Below are 25,061 nucleotides of genomic sequence, written 5' to 3'. Positions count from 1 at the left end.
TCACATTTTATTCTGTAAAAACGCATTTTCACTGCTTTTATGGCCTTTTTAGTGAGGAGAACATAGCTAGGATTTAATGATTTAACAAATCCTTTGTCCTCCACAATGCTAAATGGCTGGGAGTCCTCAATCACCATGCTAACCAGGTCTTCATCTATTTGAGATTGTTCTCCTGAGGAAAGACAATAAAGACAAAGCACAAATATAAATATCACACACGTAACTTATTACAGTTGTATAATATTGTTATATCATTTTAGTAACATTACTGCATGCTATATTATCATGGCATTTGATGGCTCACCTGGTCTTGCTCCACAATCGGTGTTCCCCTTATTCTCATGCAAAGCTCTGTAGTGCCTAAGCATGGATGAGGTGTTGTTGTTATATCCCAGCTCACTGGCACATAGCAAACACTTCACCTTGTGCAAAAGTAAAGACAGCTTAACATAAATTGTATTGCACCATCAGTATTATGAAAATACATCTTCTGTAGAAATTTACATATCTTGTTGGGAGGAATAAGATCAAAATGTTACCACACAGGGGAGGACATCCTCCTCTTCTTACCTGGCTCCATTCTCTCCTGACTTTCTCTCCTCACTCTCCTAAACCTCCAAACTGTCTCCAAACTCTCACTAACCGCAACTCTCCATCAAACACCCACATTTTGAATGAAGTCTGAGGGGTTTATATCGCTGCCATAGCTCGCGGCAAAGTTCGAACCACTTCCTGAACCAGTCACGTCGTACAGCCGGGCGGCGAGGCTTCGGACGTCATCATTTTCAGCTCCTCCCATAAATGAAGCAAGCTTCGTTACGCGCATCGCGGAAATGCCCCCTCCATTACTCGACACAAGCTTTGAAGCCTCGATAAAGAATGTCACATCACTAGTGTTCATGCCTACAGGAGATAAAGCTGAATTCCAGCTGACAGCCTTACAAGACGTACAGAGACAGTGGTTCTCATAGATCAAACTGCAGGAGCATCAAATTTGAAATCACACTAATAAATGTCATCTTTGTTAAAACTCTGAGATCAGGGTGACTAAAACCTACAAACAACTTGCTCTTATTGCAGAGAACAATCATCATATTTCTAGTACAGGGAGTGCAGAATTATTAGGCAAGTTGTATTTTTGAGGAATAATGTTATTATTGAACAACAACCATGTTCTCAATGAACCCAAAAAACTCATGAATATCAAAGCTGAATGTTTTTGGAAGTAGTTTTTAGTTTGTTTTTAGTTTTAGCTATTTTAGGGGGATATCTGTGTGTGCAGGTGACTATTACTGTGCATAATTATTAGGCAACTGAACAAAAAACAAATATATACCCATTTCAATTATTTATTTTTACCAGTGACACCAATATAACATCTCCACATTCACAAATATACATTTCTGACATTCAAAAACAAAACAAAAACAAATCAGTGACCAATATAGCCACCTTTCTTTGCAAGGACACTCAAAAGCCTGCCATCCATGGATTCTGTCAGTGTTTTGATCTGTTCACCATCAACATTGCGTGCAGCAGCAACCACAGCCTCCCAGACACTGTTCAGAGAGGTGTACTGTTTTCCCTCCTTGTAAATCTCACATTTGATGATGGACCACAGGTTCTCAATGGGGTTCAGATCAGGTGAACAAGGTGGCCATGTCATGAGTTTTTCTTCTTTTATACCCTTTCTTGCCAGCCACGCTGTGGAGTACTTGGACGCGTGTGATGGAGCATTGTCCTGCATGGAAATCATGTTTTTCTTGAAGGATGCAGACTTCTTCCTGTACCACTGCTTGAAGAAGGTGTCTTCCAGAAACTGGCAGTAGGACTGGGAGTTGAGCTTGACTCCATCCTCAACCCGAAAATGCCCCACAAGCTCATCTTTGATGATACCAGCCCAAACCAGTACTCCACCTCCACCTTGCTGGCGTCTGAGTCGGACTGGAGCTCTCTGCCCTTTACCAATCCAGCCACGGGCCCATCCACCTGGCCCATCAAGACTCACTCTCATTTCATCAGTCCATAAAACCTTAGAAAAACCAGTCTTGAGATATTTCTTGGCCCAGTCTTGACGTTTCAGCTTGTTTGTCTTGTTCAGTGGTGGTCGTCTTTCAGCCTTTCTTACCTTGGCCATGTCTCTGAGTATTGCACACCTTTTTTTTTTTTACTTTTCTGAGCCTGTCAAGTCCTTCTTTTGACCCATTTTGCCAAAAGAAAGGAAGTTGCCTAATAATTATACACACCTGATATAGGGTGTTGATGTCATTAGACAACACCCCTTCTCATTACAGAGATGCACATCACCTAATATGCTTAATTGGAAGTAGGCTTTCGAGCCTATACAACTTGGAGTAAGACAACATGCATGAAGAGGATGATGTGGACAAAATACTCATTTGCCTAATAATTCTGCACTCCCTGTATGTTTACTTAAGTGTTCGTACAGCAATGGGGATTTCTGGATGCTCAGTAGTTTATTTCCTCTTTGCATTTGAGTGAAAGCTAAAAGTTTCTGCAGGTATATGAGCTTCGAGCTCAATTTGTTCACTCCAACATGTTAACATGCTAAAGCTGGCTGTCCCACACAGCTGCTCTGAACAAGTCCTCACTGCTCTTTATACTACATGTGCTTAATACTGACTGCCAGAAAGGACTTTCTGTGAACGCTAAGTTATCACCTCAGTTCTTTCTTTGTCTCTCTAAAAGTTAGCCCTTCCCTGTGAAACAGTCAGAGTGAACAGCAGGGTGCGTGTGTGGAGCAAGAGGATAAATTGTGTCCTAATGATTCAGAGAAGTTGAAGCAGCAGCACTGTGTGTAGAGACACTCTGACTGAGCCATGTAACTGCGAGGTGGAGTGGAAAGCAGAGCTAGCTTGCCTGTGCCTGATAGAGGAATGAAAAGAAGTACAGATGACTATTGTTGGAACTTCTCTTCTCCTCACCTCCACCACAGACTCTTCTCTCAGCTGACCTGCATGGTTCCTGCATCGACGACCCCATCAAACCTTTGAGCTTTGTGGGTTTACTGATGTTCTAGTTTAATATAGTTTCATCCTTTGTTATTTTCCATCATTTCCGAGTTTTGTTTCTAGATCAGTTCCTTGGTTGATGTTAGCCGCAATGTACTTGCGTTACATTGTAAAACAATTAAACTCGCTGAATATCATTATTTAATTTCAATAATTTATCTTCTAAACGTAGAAGTAAACTCTTTCGCTTTAACATCGTTGTAGTGCAGGTGCACGTCATTTTGCGCCAGGTTGCTGCATAGTCGTATTGTAAAGCGGAAGTTGTCGGACTCGGCTGAAGCGAGTGGCTGTTTTATGAAATGGAAATATTCCCGTATTTTCACTTTTCTGAAACAAGCAGACAAGAACATTACAGTAATATGTAAAAACTATCGGACGCTGTTAATAGCATGAGTAATCTACCGAAGCGCCTGACACGAGCGCATAGACGAACACTTCTGCGTGATCCTTGTTCATCATCCATGGATAACACCGCGGCAACTCCTGCTAAGCAGGCAAAACGTGATTTTACTTCAGCAGCACAGAAAGCGTCTGAAGGTGAGCTTAAAAAATAGTTGCAGGCTACATTGTGGAAGAGATGCTACCGCTGTGTACTGTAGAGTCTCCATCTTTAAAAAATTTATTTATTATTTAAAGAGTTTAATTTCTATTGTTTGTCCACTCAAGGTTTATAGGGATTTTAAGAAGCATTTAGTTAAATTACTTATTGAGTAATTAAGTTACTTTTCAGACACAGTAATTAGATAAGTATTTTAAATACAATATTGATTAAGTAATTAGTAATTAGTGATTAATTACTTTTTTAAAGTAACTTACCCAACACTGCTAACACTTTGGCTAATGCGTCACCCAGCTTGCGACAAACCACTCACGGAGCATCGGGGACTCAGTAAGTCTACCTCGGACATAATGACTGATACAACTGCCAAGTGGATTGCAACAAACTGCAGACCTGTTAACATCATTGAGAACACGCGCTTTACATAGCTTTGGTTCCTTGTTTCAACGACTTGAAGTGCCTCCCCAAGATTGACAGAGAGAGTAGATAAATGTTTACAGAGTTTTTTGTTAACATGAATGTTCAAGATGTTCAATAAACATGTTAAGTGCAGATATTTTCCCTTTTTTCGAGTCTGTTCGCTGATGCAAAATGAAATGCAATTAATAAAGAATAAAAATGAATGACATTTAATCGTGATTAATCAAAATTAAGCCACTGTAACCATGTGATGAATCTGATTAAACATTTTAATTGTTTGAGAACACTAATTTTTTTTTGTGATCAACATTTTATTGATTTAAAACGGGGTTGGGGGGGTGGGGGGTACAGACATATACAGCACAACTGTAAACTGCAGTAGCAAAGCAAACATTAGCAAACAAGGCATAGGGACAGCAAAGAAAAGACACAAAAACACAAAGTTAAAACCAATTATTGCCTCTTCCAGGAGATAACTCTGGATGAGAAGATTTTCCAAGCGTCAACAGTTGTGGGTCGAGCTTTATTTAATTTTGCTGTGGTATGTTCAAAACCAATAACACGGATAAGACATCGTCTCCAGAATGATTCCATACAAATGTCAGGACAGAACCATTGCTTTGTAATAGTCTTCTTTGCGGATGTAAATCCAGCGAACAACATTTTGCATTGCATTTGTTTTAAGGAGATTTCAGAGGTATCATTAAGGAGACAAAGACCAGGATTGCGAGAACACTAATTTATATTATATATTAGTATATAGGTTTTTTAAAAAGTTGTATTTCACAAGAGAGAAACTGTGCTAAAAGATCGAAGAAAAGTATTCAAATTCCCTTTGAATTTAAGCATACATCCTTTGTGTTCATTCTGCATTTACTTCATTATACTGCATAAATGTCAGTTACAAGCTTAAATATAAAGTTGAAAAAATGTAATTCCAACCAGGCAATTGCGATTAATCGCGATTAATTACAGAAAATTGCAAGATTAATTAGTTAATGTTTTTAAACTATTGACAGCACTAATTTTAATATATTTATATATTATATTATATAAATATACAATAATATAAAAATATTAAATATTAAAATGCAATTCTTTGTACACTTGCTGTATGCTGAAAAAAAATAAAAGTCTGTCTGTCTGTCTGTAACACTGAATGAACTGCTCTGAGAAAAGACCCCACTATCAGAGCAGTTCACTATCAGTTCTGTGACTGACACATCTGGACTGCTCTGCTGCTGCTCTATCGTACACAGTAGTTCCAGGCACACTGAGACTCCTCCACTCCTTCTGCTCTACACTCACACACCTGCTCCACCTGAGCTTTATGTCAAACCATTTATTCTTTTAGATATTCTGAAGCCAGAATGACTAGATTATTTGTAAATTACTGGTTGCTACAACCACAAAGTCACTGTAAATGGTAAATGGCCTGTATTTATATAGCGCTTTACTAGTCCCTAAGGACCCCAAAGCGCTTTACATATCCAGTCATCCACCCATTCACACACACATTCAAACACTCACACATAAAGAACAACTGTGCTGTTTTGTGTTGCAGTGCCACACTGTGGAATGATAGCGTTAATGTTCAATTTATACCTCAAGCTGATGTCATACTGCAGCAGGCATGTGCAGATTATATTCCTGTTTACTTTATATTTAAGTTGCAATCAATACTTTTAAGACCTTCTGCTTGCAAGACTTTCAAACGATGTGGCCATCTTCAACTAGATCCCCCAAGACATCCTAGATAATCCCACAAGTACAGTCATTGTGATCATGGTTCAGTGTGGTACAGACCAAGATATTGGTTAGTTTAACTTTACAAAAGAGTTTTATGTTGATCATGTTGTTCATTGTAAAACCTACTTGTAATGTTTTATACACTGATAGAACAGAAAGATGTTTGCAAGATAGGTTAGACTTGTAAGCCCAGCTGCACTTCAGGCCTTAGAAATTGAACACATACCTCTTCTATAGAAACAGACATGTCACAGATTGGGTCAGGAACCAAGGAAAAAACACAGAGGACACAGATGTTTAATTTCTTTTAAAAAGTGGGTGTTTATTACCCCAAAATATGAAAAATAATGAAGAAATCCAAAGCAGACCAATAAAAGAGGTCAACTCAATAAACTAAATTCAAAATAATGATTTTTGTATCGGAAAAAATATCGAACCGTGACACCAAAATATTGAACCGAACCTTCAATTTTGTGTATCGTTACACCCCTATTATATATATGTCTCACTACAACCCACAAAGGGACTTGAACCCTCAATCTTCTGATCCGAAGTCAGACGCCTTGTCCGTTAGGCCACGTGGTCTGGCAGAAGTTCCCTCTTTTCACGAACATTCGTTGGAGTCTGTTTGAATCAACTGCTGGTGTTGGGTTGCTCACGTGGCTGGTGGATATTGCTTGATTGTTGCTTGAAATAATTGATTGTTGCTTGAAATAAGTGCATGCCACAGCATTTCTCCCATGTATCACGCTCTTAAAAATGTCTTCCTACCTGCCACATGCACAGTGGATCCAGCCACTAAGCCAGAGTATCATCTGCCAATGCAGGTCATAAAGCTTACGTGGCCCGATCTGTCACCTGAAAGTTGGCAGAGGTTTTTTGTTGGATCCCACCCAAAAAAATCTACAGTTTATCATTTTTTCCTGTTTTTTGGACCTCTACTACTCCCTCAGTTTTTGTGCTATTTTCTCAGTTCAAATCTCTAAAAATTCTGCTCTTTCTGCTCTTTCCTGCTATGACTTTTGGTGCTCATAACTTCTATACTTTTTGAGATATAGATTTTTCTTTTCAATATTTTTTGCCCTTTTTTGCATATTATCAGTGGCCTCACTGATTTTCCTTGCCGGCTTGACCTGTGTTTTAGCTCAGTGAGATGAGCGTCCGTTCTCAGACTGGGAGGCCGGGGTTCAAATCCCGCTTATGGCAACATTTCTTTCAGTTAACACTTAAACTTTTTTAACTCTTTTCAACACAATTTTATGCTTTTTCACCCCTTTTCAGCACAATTTTCAGTATTTTCACCACTTTTCAGCACAAATACCAGCTTTTTCAGCTGTTTTAAGCAAAAACCTCTTTTCAGCAGAATTCTGCTCATTCAACTCTTTTCAGCAGAAATTCTGCTGATTAAACTCTTTTCAGCAGAAATTCTGCTGATTCAACTCTTATCAGCACAATTCTCAGCCTCTTCTGCTCATTTCAGCACAATTGTCAGTCTCTCAACCTCTTCTTTGTGAGAAAGAGATTGGCGCAGTGAAATGAGAACCTTCCTTGATTACCAGAAAGGCCAGGTTCGAATCCTGCTCAGGGCAACATTTTTTTTTTTCAACTTTTTCAGCTTTTTTCAGCAGATATCTTCAGCATTTTCGCAGGAAATGCAAATTTTTCTAGTTGTTGCTTGAAATAATTGATTGCTGCTTGAAATAAGTGCATGCCACAGCATTTCTCCCATGTATCACGCTCTTAAAAATGTAGTCCTACCTGCCACATGCACAGTGGATCCACCCACTAAGCCAGAGTATTATCTGCCAATGAAGGTCATAAAGCTTACGTGGCCCGATCTGTCACCTGGAAGTTGGCAGAGGTTTTTTCTTGGATCCCACCCAAAAAAATCCACAGTCTATCATGAGACAGCACGTTGGATGGCTGTTGGAATGGCCAGTATGGGGATTGAACCCATGACCTTGGCGTTATTAGCACAACGCTCTGACCAGCTGAGCTAACCGGCCTACAAAATGTGTGTGAACCCATCCTTTTGTTGACTAATATACCAAAAAAGAGAGGGTGGAAGAACTGTTAAGAACACAAGAGAAATGTGTGTTTACAAGAAATTACTTCAACATAGTGGGAAAAAAAGTCTTCCGTTGACTTACAAAAAATGCTTTAAGAAGAAATTTGCCACAAAACAATACATGGTGTGCGTCTTCTAAAGTTAGGGTCGTTAGGTGAGGATATAAAGCAGCAGTTTTTGATGCAGTATGCTGTGTCAGACTTTGGAAATGAGTGATTTATCCAGAAAGTAGCTGGAAAAGTGATTTGGAGATTGTAGCTAAGCATGTAATGTATTCATTAGCGTGTCATGTGTCAGTGAATTTTGTGGTTTGCTGTCATTTGTAGTTGCGTACATCACTCACCTGGAAGTTGGCAGAGGTTTTTTCTTGGATCCCACCCAAAAAAATCCACAGTCTATCATGAGACAGCACGTTGGATGGCTGTTGGAATGGCCAGTATGGGGATTGAACCCATGACCTTGGCGTTATTAGCACCACGCTCTGACCAGCTGAGCTAACCGGCCCAAAAAATGCGTGTGAACCCATCCTTTTGTTGACTAATATACCAAAAAAGAGAGGGTGGAAGAACTGTTAAGAACACAAGAGAAATGTGTGTTTACAAGAAATTACTTCAACATAGTGGGAAAAAAAAGTCCTCTGTTGACTTACAAAAAATGCTTTAAGAAGAAATTTGCCACAAAACAATACATGGTGTGCGTCTTCTAAAGTTAGGGTCGTTAGGTGAGGATATAAAGCAGCAGTTTTTGATGCAGTATGCTGTGTCAGACTTTGGAAATGAGTGATTTATCCAGAAAGTAGCTGGAAAAGTGATTTGGAGATTGTAGCTAAGCATGTAATGTATTCATTAGCGTGTCATGTGTCAGTGAATTTTGTGGTTTGCTGTCATTTGTAGTTGCGTACATCACTCACCTGGAAGTTGGCAGAGGTTTTTTCTTGGATCCCACCCAAAAAAATCCACAGTCTATCATGAGACAGCACGTTGGATGGCTGTTGGAATGGCCAGTATGGGGATTGAACCCATGACCTTGGCGTTATTAGCACCACGCTCTGACCAGCTGAGCTAACCGGCCTACAAAATCATTCTGTTGACTGATATACCAAAAAAGAGGGTGGAAGAACTGTTAACAACACAAGAGAAATGTGTGTTTACAAGAAATTACTTCAAGCAGTACCAATGAAAGCCAACTCTTGGAAGCTCCTACTGATCAGAAGCCACCTATGCAGGTGTAGTTCCACCAACAGCCTGCTTCCAAGTCGTGATTTTTTCACCCATGTCGCTTGAGGTCATGGCATGTTATTGACTTTCTATGGTTGCTTCTAAGCCAAGACCACTGGGGCCTGGCACTGATAAGGCCAAGTTCATGGCTTCAGTCCGCAACCTGGCCATTCGAGCCTCGTTTGAGAACTCGTAGAGTCTCTGTTGAAGGACATGAAATTGACAAAAGTGTAGCAATTTTGGATGACATAAAGGATTCGAGGTTGGCCTGCTGCAATCTAACTGGGAACGCATGCCTGCTCCTCAAGGACTCACAACAAACCACAAAGGGACTTGAACCCTCAATCTTCTGATCCGAAGTCAGACGCCTTGTCCGTTAGGCCACGTGGTCTGGCAGAAGCTCCCTCTTTTCACGAACGTTCGTTGGAGTCTGGTTGAATCAACTGCTGGTGTTGGGTTGCTCACGTGGCTGGTGGATATTGCTTGATTGTTGCTTGAAATAATTGATTGTTGCTTGAAATAAGTGCATGCCACAGCATTTCTCCCATGTATCACGCTCTTAAAAATGTAGTCCTACCTGCCACATGCACAGTGGATCCACCCACTAAGCCAGAGTATTATCTGCCAATGAAGGTCATAAAGCTTACGTGGCCCGATCTGTCACCTGGAAGTTGGCAGAGGTTTTTTGTTGGATCCCACCCAAAAAAATCCACAGTCTATCATGAGACAGCACGTTGGATGGCTGTTGAATGGCCAGTATGGGGATTGAACCCATGACCTTGGCGTTATTAGCACCACGCTCTGACCAGCTGAGCTAACCGGCCCAAAAAATGTGTGTGAACCCATCCTTTTGTTGACTAATATACCAAAAAAGAGAGGGTGGAAGAACTGTTAAGAACACAAGAGAAATGTGTGTTTACAAGAAATTACTTCAACATAGTGGGAAAAAAAAGTCCTCTGTTGACTTACAAAAAATGCTTTAAGAAGAAATTTGCCACAAAACAATACATGGTGTGCGTCTTCTAAAGTTAGGGTCGTTAGGTGAGGATATAAAGCAGCAGTTTTTGATGCAGTATGCTGTGTCAGACTTTGGAAATGAGTGATTTATCCAGAAAGTAGCTGGAAAAGTGATTTGGAGATTGTAGCTAAGCATGTAATGTATTCATTAGCGTGTCATGTGTCAGTGAATTTTGTGGTTTGCTGTCATTTGTAGTTGCGTACATCACTCACCTGGAAGTTGGCAGAGGTTTTTTCTTGGATCCCACCCAAAAAAATCCACAGTCTATCATGAGACAGCACGTTGGATGGCTGTTGGAATGGCCAGTATGGGGATTGAACCCATGACCTTGGCGTTATTAGCACCACGCTCTGACCAGCTGAGCTAACCGGCCTACAAAATCATTCTGTTGACTGATATACCAAAAAAGAGGGTGGAAGAACTGTTAACAACACAAGAGAAATGTGTGTTTACAAGAAATTACTTCAAGCAGTACCAATGAAAGCCAACTCTTGGAAGCTCCTACTGATCAGAAGCCACCTATGCAGGTGTAGTTCCACCAACAGCCTGCTTCCAAGTCGTGATTTTTTCACCCATGTCGCTTGAGGTCATGGCATGTTATTGACTTTCTATGGTTGCTTCTAAGCCAAGACCACTGGGGCCTGGCACTGATAAGGCCAAGTTCATGGCTTCAGTCCGCAACCTGGCCATTCGAGCCTCGTTTGAGAACTCGTAGAGTCTCTGTTGAAGGACATGAAATTGACAAAAGTGTAGCAATTTTGGATGACATAAAGGATTCGAGGTTGGCCTGCTGCAATCTAACTGGGAACGCATGCCTGCTCCTCAAGGACTCACAACAAACCACGAAGGGACTTGAACCCTCAATCTTCTGATCCGAAGTCAGACGCCTTGTCCGTTAGGCCACGTGGTCTGGCAGAAGCTCCCTCTTTTCACGAACGTTCGTTGGAGTCTGGTTGAATCAACTGCTGGTGTTGGGTTGCTCACGTGGCTGGTGGATATTGCTTGATTGTTGCTTGAAATAATTGATTGTTGCTTGAAATAAGTGCATGCCACAGCATTTCTCCCATGTATCACGCTCTTAAAAATGTAGTCCTACCTGCCACATGCACAGTGGATCCACCCACTAAGCCAGAGTATTATCTGCCAATGAAGGTCATAAAGCTTACGTGGCCCGATCTGTCACCTGGAAGTTGGCAGAGGTTTTTTCTTGGATCCCACCCAATAAAATCCACAGTCTATCATGAGACAGCACGTTGGATGGCTGTTGAATGGCCAGTATGGGGATTGAACCCATGACCTTGGCGTTATTAGCACCACGCTCTGACCAGCTGAGCTAACCGGCCCAAAAAATGTGTGTGAACCCATCCTTTTGTTGACTAATATACCAAAAAAGAGAGGGTGGAAGAACTGTTAAGAACACAAGAGAAATGTGTGTTTACAAGAAATTACTTCAACATAGTGGGAAAAAAAAGTCCTCTGTTGACTTACAAAAAATGCTTTAAGAAGAAATTTGCCACAAAACAATACATGGTGTGCGTCTTCTAAAGTTAGGGTCGTTAGGTGAGGATATAAAGCAGCAGTTTTTGATGCAGTATGCTGTGTCAGACTTTGGAAATGAGTGATTTATCCAGAAAGTAGCTGGAAAAGTGATTTGGAGATTGTAGCTAAGCATGTAATGTATTCATTAGCGTGTCATGTGTCAGTGAATTTTGTGGTTTGCTGTCATTTGTAGTTGCGTACATCACTCACCTGGAAGTTGGCAGAGGTTTTTTCTTGGATCCCACCCAAAAAAATCCACAGTCTATCATGAGACAGCACGTTGGATGGCTGTTGGAATGGCCAGTATGGGGATTGAACCCATGACCTTGGCGTTATTAGCACCACGCTCTGACCAGCTGAGCTAACCGGCCTACAAAATCATTCTGTTGACTGATATACCAAAAAAGAGGGTGGAAGAACTGTTAACAACACAAGAGAAATGTGTGTTTACAAGAAATTACTTCAAGCAGTACCAATGAAAGCCAACTCTTGGAAGCTCCTACTGATCAGAAGCCACCTATGCAGGTGTAGTTCCACCAACAGCCTGCTTCCAAGTCGTGATTTTTTCACCCATGTCGCTTGAGGTCATGGCATGTTATTGACTTTCTATGGTTGCTTCTAAGCCAAGACCACTGGGGCCTGGCACTGATAAGGCCAAGTTCATGGCTTCAGTCCGCAACCTGGCCATTCGAGCCTCGTTTGAGAACTCGTAGAGTCTCTGTTGAAGGACATGAAATTGACAAAAGTGTAGCAATTTTGGATGACATAAAGGATTCGAGGTTGGCCTGCTGCAATCTAACTGGGAACGCATGCCTGCTCCTCAAGGACTCACAACAAACCACGAAGGGACTTGAACCCTCAATCTTCTGATCCGAAGTCAGACGCCTTGTCCGTTAGGCCACGTGGTCTGGCAGAAGCTCCCTCTTTTCACGAACGTTCGTTGGAGTCTGGTTGAATCAACTGCTGGTGTTGGGTTGCTCACGTGGCTGGTGGATATTGCTTGATTGTTGCTTGAAATAATTGATTGTTGCTTGAAATAAGTGCATGCCACAGCATTTCTCCCATGTATCACGCTCTTAAAAATGTAGTCCTACCTGCCACATGCACAGTGGATCCACCCACTAAGCCAGAGTATTATCTGCCAATGAAGGTCATAAAGCTTACGTGGCCCGATCTGTCACCTGGAAGTTGGCAGAGGTTTTTTGTTGGATCCCACCCAATAAAATCCACAGTCTATCATGAGACAGCACGTTGGATGGCTGTTGAATGGCCAGTATGGGGATTGAACCCATGACCTTGGCGTTATTAGCACCACGCTCTGACCAGCTGAGCTAACCGGCCCAAAAAATGCGTGTGAACCCATCCTTTTGTTGACTAATATACCAAAAAAGAGAGGGTGGAAGAACTGTTAAGAACACAAGAGAAATGTGTGTTTACAAGAAATTACTTCAACATAGTGGGAAAAAAAAGTCCTCTGTTGACTTACAAAAAATGCTTTAAGAAGAAATTTGCCACAAAACAATACATGGTGTGCGTCTTCTAAAGTTAGGGTCGTTAGGTGAGGATATAAAGCAGCAGTTTTTGATGCAGTATGCTGTGTCAGACTTTGGAAATGAGTGATTTATCCAGAAAGTAGCTGGAAAAGTGATTTGGAGATTGTAGCTAAGCATGTAATGTATTCATTAGCGTGTCATGTGTCAGTGAATTTTGTGGTTTGCTGTCATTTGTAGTTGCGTACATCACTCACCTGGAAGTTGGCAGAGGTTTTTTCTTGGATCCCACCCAAAAAAATCCACAGTCTATCATGAGACAGCACGTTGGATGGCTGTTGGAATGGCCAGTATGGGGATTGAACCCATGACCTTGGCGTTATTAGCACCACGCTCTGACCAGCTGAGCTAACCGGCCTACAAAATCATTCTGTTGACTGATATACCAAAAAAGAGGGTGGAAGAACTGTTAACAACACAAGAGAAATGTGTGTTTACAAGAAATTACTTCAAGCAGTACCAATGAAAGCCAACTCTTGGAAGCTCCTACTGATCAGAAGCCACCTATGCAGGTGTAGTTCCACCAACAGCCTGCTTCCAAGTCGTGATTTTTTCACCCATGTCGCTTGAGGTCATGGCATGTTATTGACTTTCTATGGTTGCTTCTAAGCCAAGACCACTGGGGCCTGGCACTGATAAGGCCAAGTTCATGGCTTCAGTCCGCAACCTGGCCATTCGAGCCTCGTTTGAGAACTCGTAGAGTCTCTGTTGAAGGACATGAAATTGACAAAAGTGTAGCAATTTTGGATGACATAAAGGATTCGAGGTTGGCCTGCTGCAATCTAACTGGGAACGCATGCCTGCTCCTCAAGGACTCACAACAAACCACGAAGGGACTTGAACCCTCAATCTTCTGATCCGAAGTCAGACGCCTTGTCCGTTAGGCCACGTGGTCTGGCAGAAGCTCCCTCTTTTCACGAACGTTCGTTGGAGTCTGGTTGAATCAACTGCTGGTGTTGGGTTGCTCACGTGGCTGGTGGATATTGCTTGATTGTTGCTTGAAATAATTGATTGTTGCTTGAAATAAGTGCATGCCACAGCATTTCTCCCATGTATCACGCTCTTAAAAATGTAGTCCTACCTGCCACATGCACAGTGGATCCACCCACTAAGCCAGAGTATTATCTGCCAATGAAGGTCATAAAGCTTACGTGGCCCGATCTGTCACCTGGAAGTTGGCAGAGGTTTTTTGTTGGATCCCACCCAATAAAATCCACAGTCTATCATGAGACAGCACGTTGGATGGCTGTTGAATGGCCAGTATGGGGATTGAACCCATGACCTTGGCGTTATTAGCACCACGCTCTGACCAGCTGAGCTAACCGGCCCAAAAAATGCGTGTGAACCCATCCTTTTGTTGACTAATATACCAAAAAAGAGAGGGTGGAAGAACTGTTAAGAACACAAGAGAAATGTGTGTTTACAAGAAATTACTTCAACATAGTGGGAAAAAAAAGTCCTCTGTTGACTTACAAAAAATGCTTTAAGAAGAAATTTGCCACAAAACAATACATGGTGTGCGTCTTCTAAAGTTAGGGTCGTTAGGTGAGGATATAAAGCAGCAGTTTTTGATGCAGTATGCTGTGTCAGACTTTGGAAATGAGTGATTTATCCAGAAAGTAGCTGGAAAAGTGATTTGGAGATTGTAGCTAAGCATGTAATGTATTCATTAGCGTGTCATGTGTCAGTGAATTTTGTGGTTTGCTGTCATTTGTAGTTGCGTACATCACTCACCTGGAAGTTGGCAGAGGTTTTTTCTTGGATCCCACCCAAAAAAATCCACAGTCTATCATGAGACAGCACGTTGGATGGCTGTTGGAATGGCCAGTATGGGGATTGAACCCATGACCTTGGCGTTATTAGCACCACGCTCTGACCAGCTGAGCTAACCGGCCTACAAAATCATTCTGTTGACTGATATACCAAAAAAGAGGGTGGAAGAACTGTTAACAACACAAGAGAAATGTGTGTTTACAAGAAATTACTTCAAGCAGTACCAATGAAAGCCAACTCTTGGAAGCTCCTACTGATCAGAAGCCACCTATGCAGGTGTAGTTCCACCAACAGCCTGCTTCCAAGTCGTGATTTTTTCACCCATGTCGCTTGAGGTCATGGCATGTTATTGACTTTCTATGGTTGCTTCTAAGCCAAGACCACTGGGGCCTGGCACTGATAAGGCCAAGTTCATGGCTTCAGTCCGCAACCTGGCCATTCGAGCCTCGTTTGAGAACTCGTAGAGTCTCTGTTGAAGGACATGAAATTGACAAAAGTGTAGCAATTTTGGATGACATAAAGGATTCGAGGTTGGCCTGCTGCAATCTAACTGGGAACGCATGCCTGCTCCTCAAGGACTCACAACAAACCACGAAGGGACTTGAACCCTCAATCTTCTGATCCGAAGTCAGACGCCTTGTCCGTTAGGCCACGTGGTCTGGCAGAAGCTCCCTCTTTTCACGAACGTTCGTTGGAGTCTGGTTGAATCAACTGCTGGTGTTGGGTTGCTCACGTGGCTGGTGGATATTGCTTGATTGTTGCTTGAAATAATTGATTGTTGCTTGAAATAAGTGCATGCCACAGCATTTCTCCCATGTATCACGCTCTTAAAAATGTAGTCCTACCTGCCACATGCACAGTGGATCCACCCACTAAGCCAGAGTATTATCTGCCAATGAAGGTCATAAAGCTTACGTGGCCCGATCTGTCACCTGGAAGTTGGCAGAGGTTTTTTGTTGGATCCCACCCAATAAAATCCACAGTCTATCATGAGACAGCACGTTGGATGGCCGTTGAATGGCCAGTATGGGGATTGAACCCATGACCTTGGCGTTATTAGCACCACGCTCTGACCAGCTGAGCTAACCGGCCCAAAAAATGTGTGTGAACCCATCCTTTTGTTGACTAATATACCAAAAAAGAGAGGGTGGAAGAACTGTTAAGAACACAAGAGAAATGTGTGTTTACAAGAAATTACTTCAACATAGTGGGAAAAAAAAGTCCTCTGTTGACTTACAAAAAATGCTTTAAGAAGAAATTTGCCACAAAACAATACATGGTGTGCGTCTTCTAAAGTTAGGGTCGTTAGGTGAGGATATAAAGCAGCAGTTTTTGATGCAGTATGCTGTGTCAGACTTTGGAAATGAGTGATTTATCCAGAAAGTAGCTGGAAAAGTGATTTGGAGATTGTAGCTAAGCATGTAATGTATTCATTAGCGTGTCATGTGTCAGTGAATTTTGTGGTTTGCTGTCATTTGTAGTTGCGTACATCACTCACCTGGAAGTTGGCAGAGGTTTTTTCTTGGATCCCACCCAAAAAAATCCACAGTCTATCATGAGACAGCACGTTGGATGGCTGTTGGAATGGCCAGTATGGGGATTGAACCCATGACCTTGGCGTTATTAGCACCACGCTCTGACCAGCTGAGCTAACCGGCCTACAAAATCATTCTGTTGACTGATATACCAAAAAAGAGGGTGGAAGAACTGTTAACAACACAAGAGAAATGTGTGTTTACAAGAAATTACTTCAAGCAGTACCAATGAAAGCCAACTCTTGGAAGCTCCTACTGATCAGAAGCCACCTATGCAGGTGTAGTTCCACCAACAGCCTGCTTCCAAGTCGTGATTTTTTCACCCATGTCGCTTGAGGTCATGGCATGTTATTGACTTTCTATGGTTGCTTCTAAGCCAAGACCACTGGGGCCTGGCACTGATAAGGCCAAGTTCATGGCTTCAGTCCGCAACCTGGCCATTCGAGCCTCGTTTGAGAACTCGTAGAGTCTCTGTTGAAGGACATGAAATTGACAAAAGTGTAGCAATTTTGGATGACATAAAGGATCCGAGGTTGGCCTGCTGCAATCCAACTGGGAACGCATGCCTGCTCCTCAAGGACTCACAACAAACCACGAAGGGACTTGAACCCTCAATCTTCTGATCCGAAGTCAGACGCCTTGTCCGTTAGGCCACGTGGTCTGGCAGAAGCTCCCTCTTTTCACGAACGTTCGTTGGAGTCTGGTTGAATCAACTGCTGGTGTTGGGTTGCTCACGTGGCTGGTGGATATTGCTTGATTGTTGCTTGAAATAATTGATTGTTTCTTGAAACAAGTGCATGCCACAGCATTTCTCCCATGTATCACGCTCTTAAAAATGTAGTCCTACCTGCCACATGCACAGTGGATCCACCCACTAAGCCAGAGTATTATCTGCCAATGAAGGTCATAAAGCTTACGTGGCCCGATCTGTCACCTGGAAGTTGGCAGAGGTTTTTTGTTGGATCCCACCCAATAAAATCCACAGTCTATCATGAGACAGCACGTTGGATGGCTGTTGAATGGCCAGTATGGGGATTGAACCCATGACCTTGGCGTTATTAGCACCACGCTCTGACCAGCTGAGCTAACCGGCCCAAAAAATGTGTGTGAACCCATCCTTTTGTTGACTAATATACCAAAAAAGAGAGGGTGGAAGAACTGTTAAGAACACAAGAGAAATGTGTGTTTACAAGAAATTACTTCAACATAGTGGGAAAAAAAAGTCCTCTGTTGACTTACAAAAAATGCTTTAAGAAGAAATTTGCCACAAAACAATACATGGTGTGCGTCTTCTAAAGTTAGGGTCGTTAGGTGAGGATATAAAGCAGCAGTTTTTGATGCAGTATGCTGTGTCAGACTTTGGAAATGAGTGATTTATCCAGAAAGTAGCTGGAAAAGTGATTTGGAGATTGTAGCTAAGCATGTAATGTATTCATTAGCGTGTCATGTGTCAGTGAATTTTGTGGTTTGCTGTCATTTGTAGTTGCGTACATCACTCACCTGGAAGTTGGCAGAGGTTTTTTCTTGGATCCCACCCAAAAAAATCCACAGTCTATCATGAGACAGCACGTTGGATGGCTGTTGGAATGGCCAGTATGGGGATTGAACCCATGACCTTGGCGTTATTAGCACCACGCTCTGACCAGCTGAGCTAACCGGCCTACAAAATCATTCTGTTGACTGATATACCAAAAAAGAGGGTGGAAGAACTGTTAACAACACAAGAGAAATGTGTGTTTACAAGAAATTACTTCAAGCAGTACCAATGAAAGCCAACTCTTGGAAGCTCCTACTGATCAGAAGCCACCTATGCAGGTGTAGTTCCACCAACAGCCTGCTTCCAAGTCGTGATTTTTTCACCCATGTCGCTTGAGGTCATGGCATGTTATTGACTTTCTATGGTTGCTTCTAAGCCAAGACCACTGGGGCCTGGCACTGATAAGGCCAAGTTCATGGCTTCAGTCCGCAACCTGGCCATTCGAGCCTCGTTTGAGAACTCGTAGAGTCTCTGTTGAAGGACATGAAATTGACAAAAGTGTAGCAATTTTGGATGACATAAAGGATTCGAGGTTGGCCTGCTGCAATCTAACTGGGAACGCATGCCTGCTCCTCAAGGACTCACAACAAACCACGAAGGGACTTGAACCCTCAATCTTCTGATCCGAAGTCAGACGCCTTGTCCGTTAGGCCACGTGGTCTGGCAGAAGCTCCCTCTTTTCACGAACGTTCGTTGGAGTCTGGTTGAATCAACTGCTGGTGTTGGGTTGCTCACGTGGCTGGTGGATATTGCTTGATTGTTGCTTGAAATAATTGATTGTTGCTTGAAATAAGTGCATGCCACAGCATTTCTCCCATGTATCACGCTCTTAAAAATGTAGTCCTACCTGCCACATGCACAGTGGATCCACCCACTAAGCCAGAGTATTATCTGCCAATGAAGGTCATAAAGCTTACGTGGCCCGATCTGTCACCTGGAAGTTGGCAGAGGTTTTTTGTTGGATCCCACCCAATAAAATCCACAGTCTATCATGAGACAGCACGTTGGATGGCTGTTGAATGGCCAGTATGGGGATTGAACCCATGACCTTGGCGTTATTAGCACCACGCTCTGACCAGCTGAGCTAACCGGCCCAAAAAATGTGTGTGAACCCATCCTTTTGTTGACTAATATACCAAAAAAGAGAGGGTGGAAGAACTGTTAAGAACACAAGAGAAATGTGTGTTTACAAGAAATTACTTCAACATAGTGGGAAAAAAAAGTCCTCTGTTGACTTACAAAAAATGCTTTAAGAAGAAATTTGCCACAAAACAATACATGGTGTGCGTCTTCTAAAGTTAGGGTCGTTAGGTGAGGATATAAAGCAGCAGTTTTTGATGCAGTATGCTGTGTCAGACTTTGGAAATGAGTGATTTATCCAGAAAGTAGCTGGAAAAGTGATTTGGAGATTGTAGCTAAGCATGTAATGTATTCATTAGCGTGTCATGTGTCAGTGAATTTTGTGGTTTGCTGTCATTTGTAGTTGCGTACATCACTCACCTGGAAGTTGGCAGAGGTTTTTTCTTGGATCCCACCCAAAAAAATCCACAGTCTATCATGAGACAGCACGTTGGATGGCTGTTGGAATGGCCAGTATGGGGATTGAACCCATGACCTTGGCGTTATTAGCACCACGCTCTGACAAGCTGAGCTAACCGGCCTACAAAATCATTCTGTTGACTGATATACCAAAAAAGAGGGTGGAAGAACTGTTAACAACACAAGAGAAATGTGTGTTTACAAGAAATTACTTCAAGCAGTACCAATGAAAGCCAACTCTTGGAAGCTCCTACTGATCAGAAGCCACCTATGCAGGTGTAGTTCCACCAACAGCCTGCTTCCAAGTCGTGATTTTTTCACCCATGTCGCTTGAGGTCATGGCATGTTATTGACTTTCTATGGTTGCTTCTAAGCCAAGACCACTGGGGCCTGGCACTGATAAGGCCAAGTTCATGGCTTCAGTCGGCAACCTGGCCATTCGAGCCTCGTTTGAGAACTCGTAGAGTCTCTGTTGAAGGACATGAAATTGACAAAAGTGTAGCAATTTTGGATGACATAAAGGATTCGAGGTTGGCCTGCTGCAATCTAACTGGGAACGCATGCCTGCTCCTCAAGGACTCACAACAAACCACGAAGGGACTTGAACCCTCAATCTTCTGATCCGAAGTCAGACGCCTTGTCCGTTAGGCCACGTGGTCTGGCAGAAGTTACCTCTTTTCACGAACGTTCGTTGGAGTCTGGTTGAATCAACTGCTGGTGTTGGGTTGCTCACGTGGCTGGTGGATATTGCTTGATTGTTGCTTGAAATAATTGATTGTTGCTTGAAATAAGTGCATGCCACAGCATTTCTCCCATGTATCACGCTCTTAAAAATGTAGTCCTACCTGCCACATGCACAGTGGATCCACCCACTAAGCCAGAGTATTATCTGCCAATGAAGGTCATAAAGCTTACGTGGCCCGATCTGTCACCTGGAAGTTGGCAGAGGTTTTTTCTTGGATCCCACCCAATAAAATCCACAGTCTATCATGAGACAGCACGTTGGATGGCTGTTGAATGGCCAGTATGGGGATTGAACCCATGACCTTGGCGTTATTAGCACCACGCTCTGACCAGCTGAGCTAACCGGCCCAAAAAATGTGTGTGAACCCATCCTTTTGTTGACTAATATACCAAAAAAGAGAGGGTGGAAGAACTGTTAAGAACACAAGAGAAATGTGTGTTTACAAGAAATTACTTCAACATAGTGGGAAAAAAATGTCCTTTGTTGACTTACAAAAAATGCTTTAAGAAGAAATTTGCCACAAAACAATACATGGTGTGCGTCTTCTAAAGTTAGGGTCGTTAGGTGAGGATATAAAGCAGCAGTTTTTGATGCAGTATGCTGTGTCAGACTTTGGAAATGAGTGATTTATCCAGAAAGTAGCTGGAAAAGTGATTTGGAGATTGTAGCTAAGCATGTAATGTATTCATTAGCGTGTCATGTGTCAGTGAATTTTGTGGTTTGCTGTCATTTGTAGTTGCGTACATCACTCACCTGGAAGTTGGCAGAGGTTTTTTCTTGGATCCCACCCAAAAAAATCCACAGTCTATCATGAGACAGCACGTTGGATGGCTGTTGGAATGGCCAGTATGGGGATTGAACCCATGACCTTGGCGTTATTAGCACCACGCTCTGACCAGCTGAGCTAACCGGCCTACAAAATCATTCTGTTGACTGATATACCAAAAAAGAGGGTGGAAGAACTGTTAACAACACAAGAGAAATGTGTGTTTACAAGAAATTACTTCAAGCAGTACCAATGAAAGCCAACTCTTGGAAGCTCCTACTGATCAGAAGCCACCTATGCAGGTGTAGTTCCACCAACAGCCTGCTTCCAAGTCGTGATTTTTTCACCCATGTCGCTTGAGGTCATGGCATGTTATTGACTTTCTATGGTTGCTTCTAAGCCAAGACCACTGGGGCCTGGCACTGATAAGGCCAAGTTCATGGCTTCAGTCCGCAACCTGGCCATTCGAGCCTCGTTTGAGAACTCGTAGAGTCTCTGTTGAAGGACATGAAATTGACAAAAGTGTAGCAATTTTGGATGACATAAAGGATACGAGGTTGGCCTGCTGCAATCCAACTGGGAACGCATGCCTGCTCCTCAAGGACTCACAACAAACCACGAAGGGACTTGAACCCTCAATCTTCTGATCCGAAGTCAGACGCCTTGTCCGTTAGGCCACGTGGTCTGGAAGAAGCTCCCTCTTTTCACGAACGTTCGTTGGAGTCTGGTTGAATCAACTGCTGGTGTTGGGTTGCTCACGTGGCTGGTGGATATTGCTTGATTGTTGCTTGAAATAATTGATTGTTGCTTGAAATAAGTGCATGCCACAGCATTTCTCCCATGTATCACGCTCTTAAAAATGTAGTCCTACCTGCCACATGCACAGTGGATCCACCCACTAAGCCAGAGTATTATCTGCCAATGAAGGTCATAAAGCTTACGTGGCCCGATCTGTCACCTGGAAGTTGGCAGAGGTTTTTTGTTGGATCCCACCCAATAAAATCCACAGTCTATCATGAGACAGCACGTTGGATGGCTGTTGAATGGCCAGTATGGGGATTGAACCCATGACCTTGGCGTTATTAGCACCACGCTCTGACCAGCTGAGCTAACCGGCCCAAAAAATGCGTGTGAACCCATCCTTTTGTTGACTAATATACCAAAAAAGAGAGGGTGGAAGAACTGTTAAGAACACAAGAGAAATGTGTGTTTACAAGAAATTACTTCAACATAGTGGGAAAAAAAAGTCCTCTGTTGACTTACAAAAAATGCTTTAAGAAGAAATTTGCCACAAAACAATACATGGTGTGCGTCTTCTAAAGTTAGGGTCGTTAGGTGAGGATATAAAGCAGCAGTTTTTGATGCAGTATGCTGTGTCAGACTTTGGAAATGAGTGATTTATCCAGAAAGTAGCTGGAAAAGTGATTTGGAGATTGTAGCTAAGCATGTAATGTATTCATTAGCGTGTCATGTGTCAGTGAATTTTGTGGTTTGCTGTCATTTGTAGTTGCGTACATCACTCACCTGGAAGTTGGCAGAGGTTTTTTCTTGGATCCCACCCAAAAAAATCCACAGTCTATCATGAGACAGCACGTTGGATGGCTGTTGGAATGGCCAGTATGGGGATTGAACCCATGACCTTGGCGTTATTAGCACCACGCTCTGACCAGCTGAGCTAACCGGCCTACAAAAGCATTCTGTTGACTGATATACCAAAAAAGAGGGTGGAAGAACTGTTAACAACACAAGAGAAATGTGTGTTTACAAGAAATTACTTCAAGCAGTACCAATGAAAGCCAACTCTTGGAAGCTCCTACTGATCAGAAGCCACCTATGCAGGTGTAGTTCCACCAACAGCCTGCTTCCAAGTCGTGATTTTTTCACCCATGTCGCTTGAGGTCATGGCATGTTATTGACTTTCTATGGTTGCTTCTAAGCCAAGACCACTGGGGCCTGGCACTGATAAGGCCAAGTTCATGGCTTCAGTCGGCAACCTGGCCATTCGAGCCTCGTTTGAGAACTCGTAGAGTCTCTGTTGAAGGACATGAAATTGACAAAAGTGTAGCAATTTTGGATGACATAAAGGATTCGAGGTTGGCCTGCTGCAATCTAACTGGGAACGCATGCCTGCTCCTCAAGGACTCACAACAAACCACGAAGGGACTTGAACCCTCAATCTTCTGATCCGAAGTCAGACGCCTTGTCCGTTAGGCCACGTGGTCTGGCAGAAGCTCCCTCTTTTCACGAACGTTCGTTGGAGTCTGGTTGAATCAACTGCTGGTGTTGGGTTGCTCACGTGGCTGGTGGATATTGCTTGATTGTTGCTTGAAATAATTGATTGTTGCTTGAAATAAGTGCATGCCACAGCATTTCTCCCATGTATCACGCTCTTAAAAATGTAGTCCTACCTGCCACATGCACAGTGGATCCACCCACTAAGCCAGAGTATTATCTGCCAATGAAGGTCATAAAGCTTACGTGGCCCGATCTGTCACCTGGAAGTTGGCAGAGGTTTTTTGTTGGATCCCACCCAATAAAATCCACAGTCTATCATGAGACAGCACGTTGGATGGCTGTTTAATGGCCAGTATGGGGATTGAACCCATGACCTTGGCGTTATTAGCACCACGCTCTGACCAGCTGAGCTAACCGGCCCAAAAAATGTGTGTGAACCCATCCTTTTGTTGACTAATATACCAAAAAAGAGAGGGTGGAAGAACTGTTAAGAACACAAGAGAAATGTGTGTTTACAAGAAATTACTTCAACATAGTGGGAAAAAAAAGTCCTCTGTTGACTTACAAAAAATGCTTTAAGAAGAAATTTGCCACAAAACAATACATGGTGTGCGTCTTCTAAAGTTAGGGTCGTTAGGTGAGGATATAAAGCAGCAGTTTTTGATGCAGTATGCTGTGTCAGACTTTGGAAATGAGTGATTTATCCAGAAAGTAGCTGGAAAAGTGATTTGGAGATTGTAGCTAAGCATGTAATGTATTCATTAGCGTGTCATGTGTCAGTGAATTTTGTGGTTTGCTGTCATTTGTAGTTGCGTACATCACTCACCTGGAAGTTGGCAGAGGTTTTTTCTTGGATCCCACCCAAAAAAATCCACAGTCTATCATGAGACAGCACGTTGGATGGCTGTTGGAATGGCCAGTATGGGGATTGAACCCATGACCTTGGCGTTATTAGCACCACGCTCTGACCAGCTGAGCTAACCGGCCTACAAAATCATTCTGTTGACTGATATACCAAAAAAGAGGGTGGAAGAACTGTTAACAACACAAGAGAAATGTGTGTTTACAAGAAATTACTTCAAGCAGTACCAATGAAAGCCAACTCTTGGAAGCTCCTACTGATCAGAAGCCACCTATGCAGGTGTAGTTCCACCAACAGCCTGCTTCCAAGTCGTGATTTTTTCACCCATGTCGCTTGAGGTCATGGCATGTTATTGACTTTCTATGGTTGCTTCTAAGCCAAGACCACTGGGGCCTGGCACTGATAAGGCCAAGTTCATGGCTTCAGTCGGCAACCTGGCCATTCGAGCCTCGTTTGAGAACTCGTAGAGTCTCTGTTGAAGGACATGAAATTGACAAAAGTGTAGCAATTTTGGATGACATAAAGGATCCGAGGTTGGCCTGCTGCAATCCAACTGGGAACGCATGCCTGCTCCTCAAGGACTCACAACAAACCACGAAGGGACTTGAACCCTCAATCTTCTGATCCGAAGTCAGACGCCTTGTCCGTTAGGCCACGTGGTCTGGCAGAAGCTCCCTCTTTTCACGAACGTTCGTTGGAGTCTGGTTGAATCAACTGCTGGTGTTGGGTTGCTCACGTGGCTGGTGGATATTGCTTGATTGTTGCTTGAAATAATTGATTGTTGCTTGAAATAAGTGCATGCCACAGCATTTCTCCCATGTATCACGCTCTTAAAAATGTAGTCCTACCTGCCACATGCACAGTGGATCCACCCACTAAGCCAGAGTATTATCTGCCAATGAAGGTCATAAAGCTTA

At 42.8% G+C, this 25,061-nt stretch overlaps 34 non-coding genes across 34 annotated transcripts; all 34 read right to left on the bottom strand.

Moving 5' to 3' along the window:
• Positions 1–7,692: 7,692 nt before the first annotated feature.
• trnai-aau (transfer RNA isoleucine (anticodon AAU)) lies at positions 7,693–7,766 on the bottom strand. The gene has a single exon. It is a non-coding gene; the product is annotated as a tRNA-Ile (tRNA).
• A 492-nt stretch (positions 7,767–8,258) lies between these two features.
• Positions 8,259–8,332, bottom strand: trnai-aau (transfer RNA isoleucine (anticodon AAU)). The gene has a single exon. It is a non-coding gene; the product is annotated as a tRNA-Ile (tRNA).
• A 493-nt stretch (positions 8,333–8,825) lies between these two features.
• On the bottom strand, positions 8,826–8,899 carry trnai-aau (transfer RNA isoleucine (anticodon AAU)). Its single transcript has one exon. It is a non-coding gene; the product is annotated as a tRNA-Ile (tRNA).
• A 464-nt stretch (positions 8,900–9,363) lies between these two features.
• trnar-ucg (transfer RNA arginine (anticodon UCG)) lies at positions 9,364–9,436 on the bottom strand. The gene has a single exon. It is a non-coding gene; the product is annotated as a tRNA-Arg (tRNA).
• Positions 9,437–9,795: 359 nt separating this feature from the next.
• On the bottom strand, positions 9,796–9,869 carry trnai-aau (transfer RNA isoleucine (anticodon AAU)). Its single transcript has one exon. It is a non-coding gene; the product is annotated as a tRNA-Ile (tRNA).
• A 493-nt stretch (positions 9,870–10,362) lies between these two features.
• Positions 10,363–10,436, bottom strand: trnai-aau (transfer RNA isoleucine (anticodon AAU)). The gene has a single exon. It is a non-coding gene; the product is annotated as a tRNA-Ile (tRNA).
• Positions 10,437–10,900: 464 nt separating this feature from the next.
• Positions 10,901–10,973, bottom strand: trnar-ucg (transfer RNA arginine (anticodon UCG)). Its single transcript has one exon. It is a non-coding gene; the product is annotated as a tRNA-Arg (tRNA).
• Positions 10,974–11,332: 359 nt separating this feature from the next.
• On the bottom strand, positions 11,333–11,406 carry trnai-aau (transfer RNA isoleucine (anticodon AAU)). Its single transcript has one exon. It is a non-coding gene; the product is annotated as a tRNA-Ile (tRNA).
• A 493-nt stretch (positions 11,407–11,899) lies between these two features.
• trnai-aau (transfer RNA isoleucine (anticodon AAU)) lies at positions 11,900–11,973 on the bottom strand. Its single transcript has one exon. It is a non-coding gene; the product is annotated as a tRNA-Ile (tRNA).
• A 464-nt stretch (positions 11,974–12,437) lies between these two features.
• Positions 12,438–12,510, bottom strand: trnar-ucg (transfer RNA arginine (anticodon UCG)). Its single transcript has one exon. It is a non-coding gene; the product is annotated as a tRNA-Arg (tRNA).
• A 359-nt stretch (positions 12,511–12,869) lies between these two features.
• On the bottom strand, positions 12,870–12,943 carry trnai-aau (transfer RNA isoleucine (anticodon AAU)). Its single transcript has one exon. It is a non-coding gene; the product is annotated as a tRNA-Ile (tRNA).
• Positions 12,944–13,436: 493 nt separating this feature from the next.
• Positions 13,437–13,510, bottom strand: trnai-aau (transfer RNA isoleucine (anticodon AAU)). The gene has a single exon. It is a non-coding gene; the product is annotated as a tRNA-Ile (tRNA).
• Positions 13,511–13,974: 464 nt separating this feature from the next.
• trnar-ucg (transfer RNA arginine (anticodon UCG)) lies at positions 13,975–14,047 on the bottom strand. Its single transcript has one exon. It is a non-coding gene; the product is annotated as a tRNA-Arg (tRNA).
• A 359-nt stretch (positions 14,048–14,406) lies between these two features.
• Positions 14,407–14,480, bottom strand: trnai-aau (transfer RNA isoleucine (anticodon AAU)). The gene has a single exon. It is a non-coding gene; the product is annotated as a tRNA-Ile (tRNA).
• Positions 14,481–14,973: 493 nt separating this feature from the next.
• Positions 14,974–15,047, bottom strand: trnai-aau (transfer RNA isoleucine (anticodon AAU)). Its single transcript has one exon. It is a non-coding gene; the product is annotated as a tRNA-Ile (tRNA).
• Positions 15,048–15,511: 464 nt separating this feature from the next.
• On the bottom strand, positions 15,512–15,584 carry trnar-ucg (transfer RNA arginine (anticodon UCG)). The gene has a single exon. It is a non-coding gene; the product is annotated as a tRNA-Arg (tRNA).
• Positions 15,585–15,943: 359 nt separating this feature from the next.
• Positions 15,944–16,017, bottom strand: trnai-aau (transfer RNA isoleucine (anticodon AAU)). The gene has a single exon. It is a non-coding gene; the product is annotated as a tRNA-Ile (tRNA).
• A 493-nt stretch (positions 16,018–16,510) lies between these two features.
• Positions 16,511–16,584, bottom strand: trnai-aau (transfer RNA isoleucine (anticodon AAU)). The gene has a single exon. It is a non-coding gene; the product is annotated as a tRNA-Ile (tRNA).
• Positions 16,585–17,048: 464 nt separating this feature from the next.
• On the bottom strand, positions 17,049–17,121 carry trnar-ucg (transfer RNA arginine (anticodon UCG)). Its single transcript has one exon. It is a non-coding gene; the product is annotated as a tRNA-Arg (tRNA).
• Positions 17,122–17,480: 359 nt separating this feature from the next.
• Positions 17,481–17,554, bottom strand: trnai-aau (transfer RNA isoleucine (anticodon AAU)). The gene has a single exon. It is a non-coding gene; the product is annotated as a tRNA-Ile (tRNA).
• Positions 17,555–18,047: 493 nt separating this feature from the next.
• On the bottom strand, positions 18,048–18,121 carry trnai-aau (transfer RNA isoleucine (anticodon AAU)). The gene has a single exon. It is a non-coding gene; the product is annotated as a tRNA-Ile (tRNA).
• A 464-nt stretch (positions 18,122–18,585) lies between these two features.
• Positions 18,586–18,658, bottom strand: trnar-ucg (transfer RNA arginine (anticodon UCG)). Its single transcript has one exon. It is a non-coding gene; the product is annotated as a tRNA-Arg (tRNA).
• A 359-nt stretch (positions 18,659–19,017) lies between these two features.
• Positions 19,018–19,091, bottom strand: trnai-aau (transfer RNA isoleucine (anticodon AAU)). Its single transcript has one exon. It is a non-coding gene; the product is annotated as a tRNA-Ile (tRNA).
• Positions 19,092–19,584: 493 nt separating this feature from the next.
• Positions 19,585–19,658, bottom strand: trnai-aau (transfer RNA isoleucine (anticodon AAU)). Its single transcript has one exon. It is a non-coding gene; the product is annotated as a tRNA-Ile (tRNA).
• A 464-nt stretch (positions 19,659–20,122) lies between these two features.
• trnar-ucg (transfer RNA arginine (anticodon UCG)) lies at positions 20,123–20,195 on the bottom strand. The gene has a single exon. It is a non-coding gene; the product is annotated as a tRNA-Arg (tRNA).
• A 359-nt stretch (positions 20,196–20,554) lies between these two features.
• Positions 20,555–20,628, bottom strand: trnai-aau (transfer RNA isoleucine (anticodon AAU)). Its single transcript has one exon. It is a non-coding gene; the product is annotated as a tRNA-Ile (tRNA).
• Positions 20,629–21,121: 493 nt separating this feature from the next.
• On the bottom strand, positions 21,122–21,195 carry trnai-aau (transfer RNA isoleucine (anticodon AAU)). The gene has a single exon. It is a non-coding gene; the product is annotated as a tRNA-Ile (tRNA).
• A 464-nt stretch (positions 21,196–21,659) lies between these two features.
• trnar-ucg (transfer RNA arginine (anticodon UCG)) lies at positions 21,660–21,732 on the bottom strand. The gene has a single exon. It is a non-coding gene; the product is annotated as a tRNA-Arg (tRNA).
• A 359-nt stretch (positions 21,733–22,091) lies between these two features.
• trnai-aau (transfer RNA isoleucine (anticodon AAU)) lies at positions 22,092–22,165 on the bottom strand. Its single transcript has one exon. It is a non-coding gene; the product is annotated as a tRNA-Ile (tRNA).
• Positions 22,166–22,658: 493 nt separating this feature from the next.
• Positions 22,659–22,732, bottom strand: trnai-aau (transfer RNA isoleucine (anticodon AAU)). The gene has a single exon. It is a non-coding gene; the product is annotated as a tRNA-Ile (tRNA).
• Positions 22,733–23,196: 464 nt separating this feature from the next.
• Positions 23,197–23,269, bottom strand: trnar-ucg (transfer RNA arginine (anticodon UCG)). The gene has a single exon. It is a non-coding gene; the product is annotated as a tRNA-Arg (tRNA).
• A 359-nt stretch (positions 23,270–23,628) lies between these two features.
• Positions 23,629–23,702, bottom strand: trnai-aau (transfer RNA isoleucine (anticodon AAU)). Its single transcript has one exon. It is a non-coding gene; the product is annotated as a tRNA-Ile (tRNA).
• Positions 23,703–24,195: 493 nt separating this feature from the next.
• trnai-aau (transfer RNA isoleucine (anticodon AAU)) lies at positions 24,196–24,269 on the bottom strand. The gene has a single exon. It is a non-coding gene; the product is annotated as a tRNA-Ile (tRNA).
• A 464-nt stretch (positions 24,270–24,733) lies between these two features.
• trnar-ucg (transfer RNA arginine (anticodon UCG)) lies at positions 24,734–24,806 on the bottom strand. Its single transcript has one exon. It is a non-coding gene; the product is annotated as a tRNA-Arg (tRNA).
• Positions 24,807–25,061: the final 255 nt, after the last annotated feature.

Source organism: Copadichromis virginalis, linkage group LG23 (genome assembly GCF_057382275.1).
Source record: "Copadichromis virginalis isolate Kocher_CV1m ecotype Utaka linkage group LG23, C_Virginalis_male_GT1.1, whole genome shotgun sequence".
NCBI classification, from domain to species: domain Eukaryota; kingdom Metazoa; phylum Chordata; class Actinopteri; order Cichliformes; family Cichlidae; genus Copadichromis; species Copadichromis virginalis.
The sequence above is the reverse complement of the archived record's forward strand: the minus strand, read 5'-3'. Positions and strand labels throughout refer to the sequence as shown.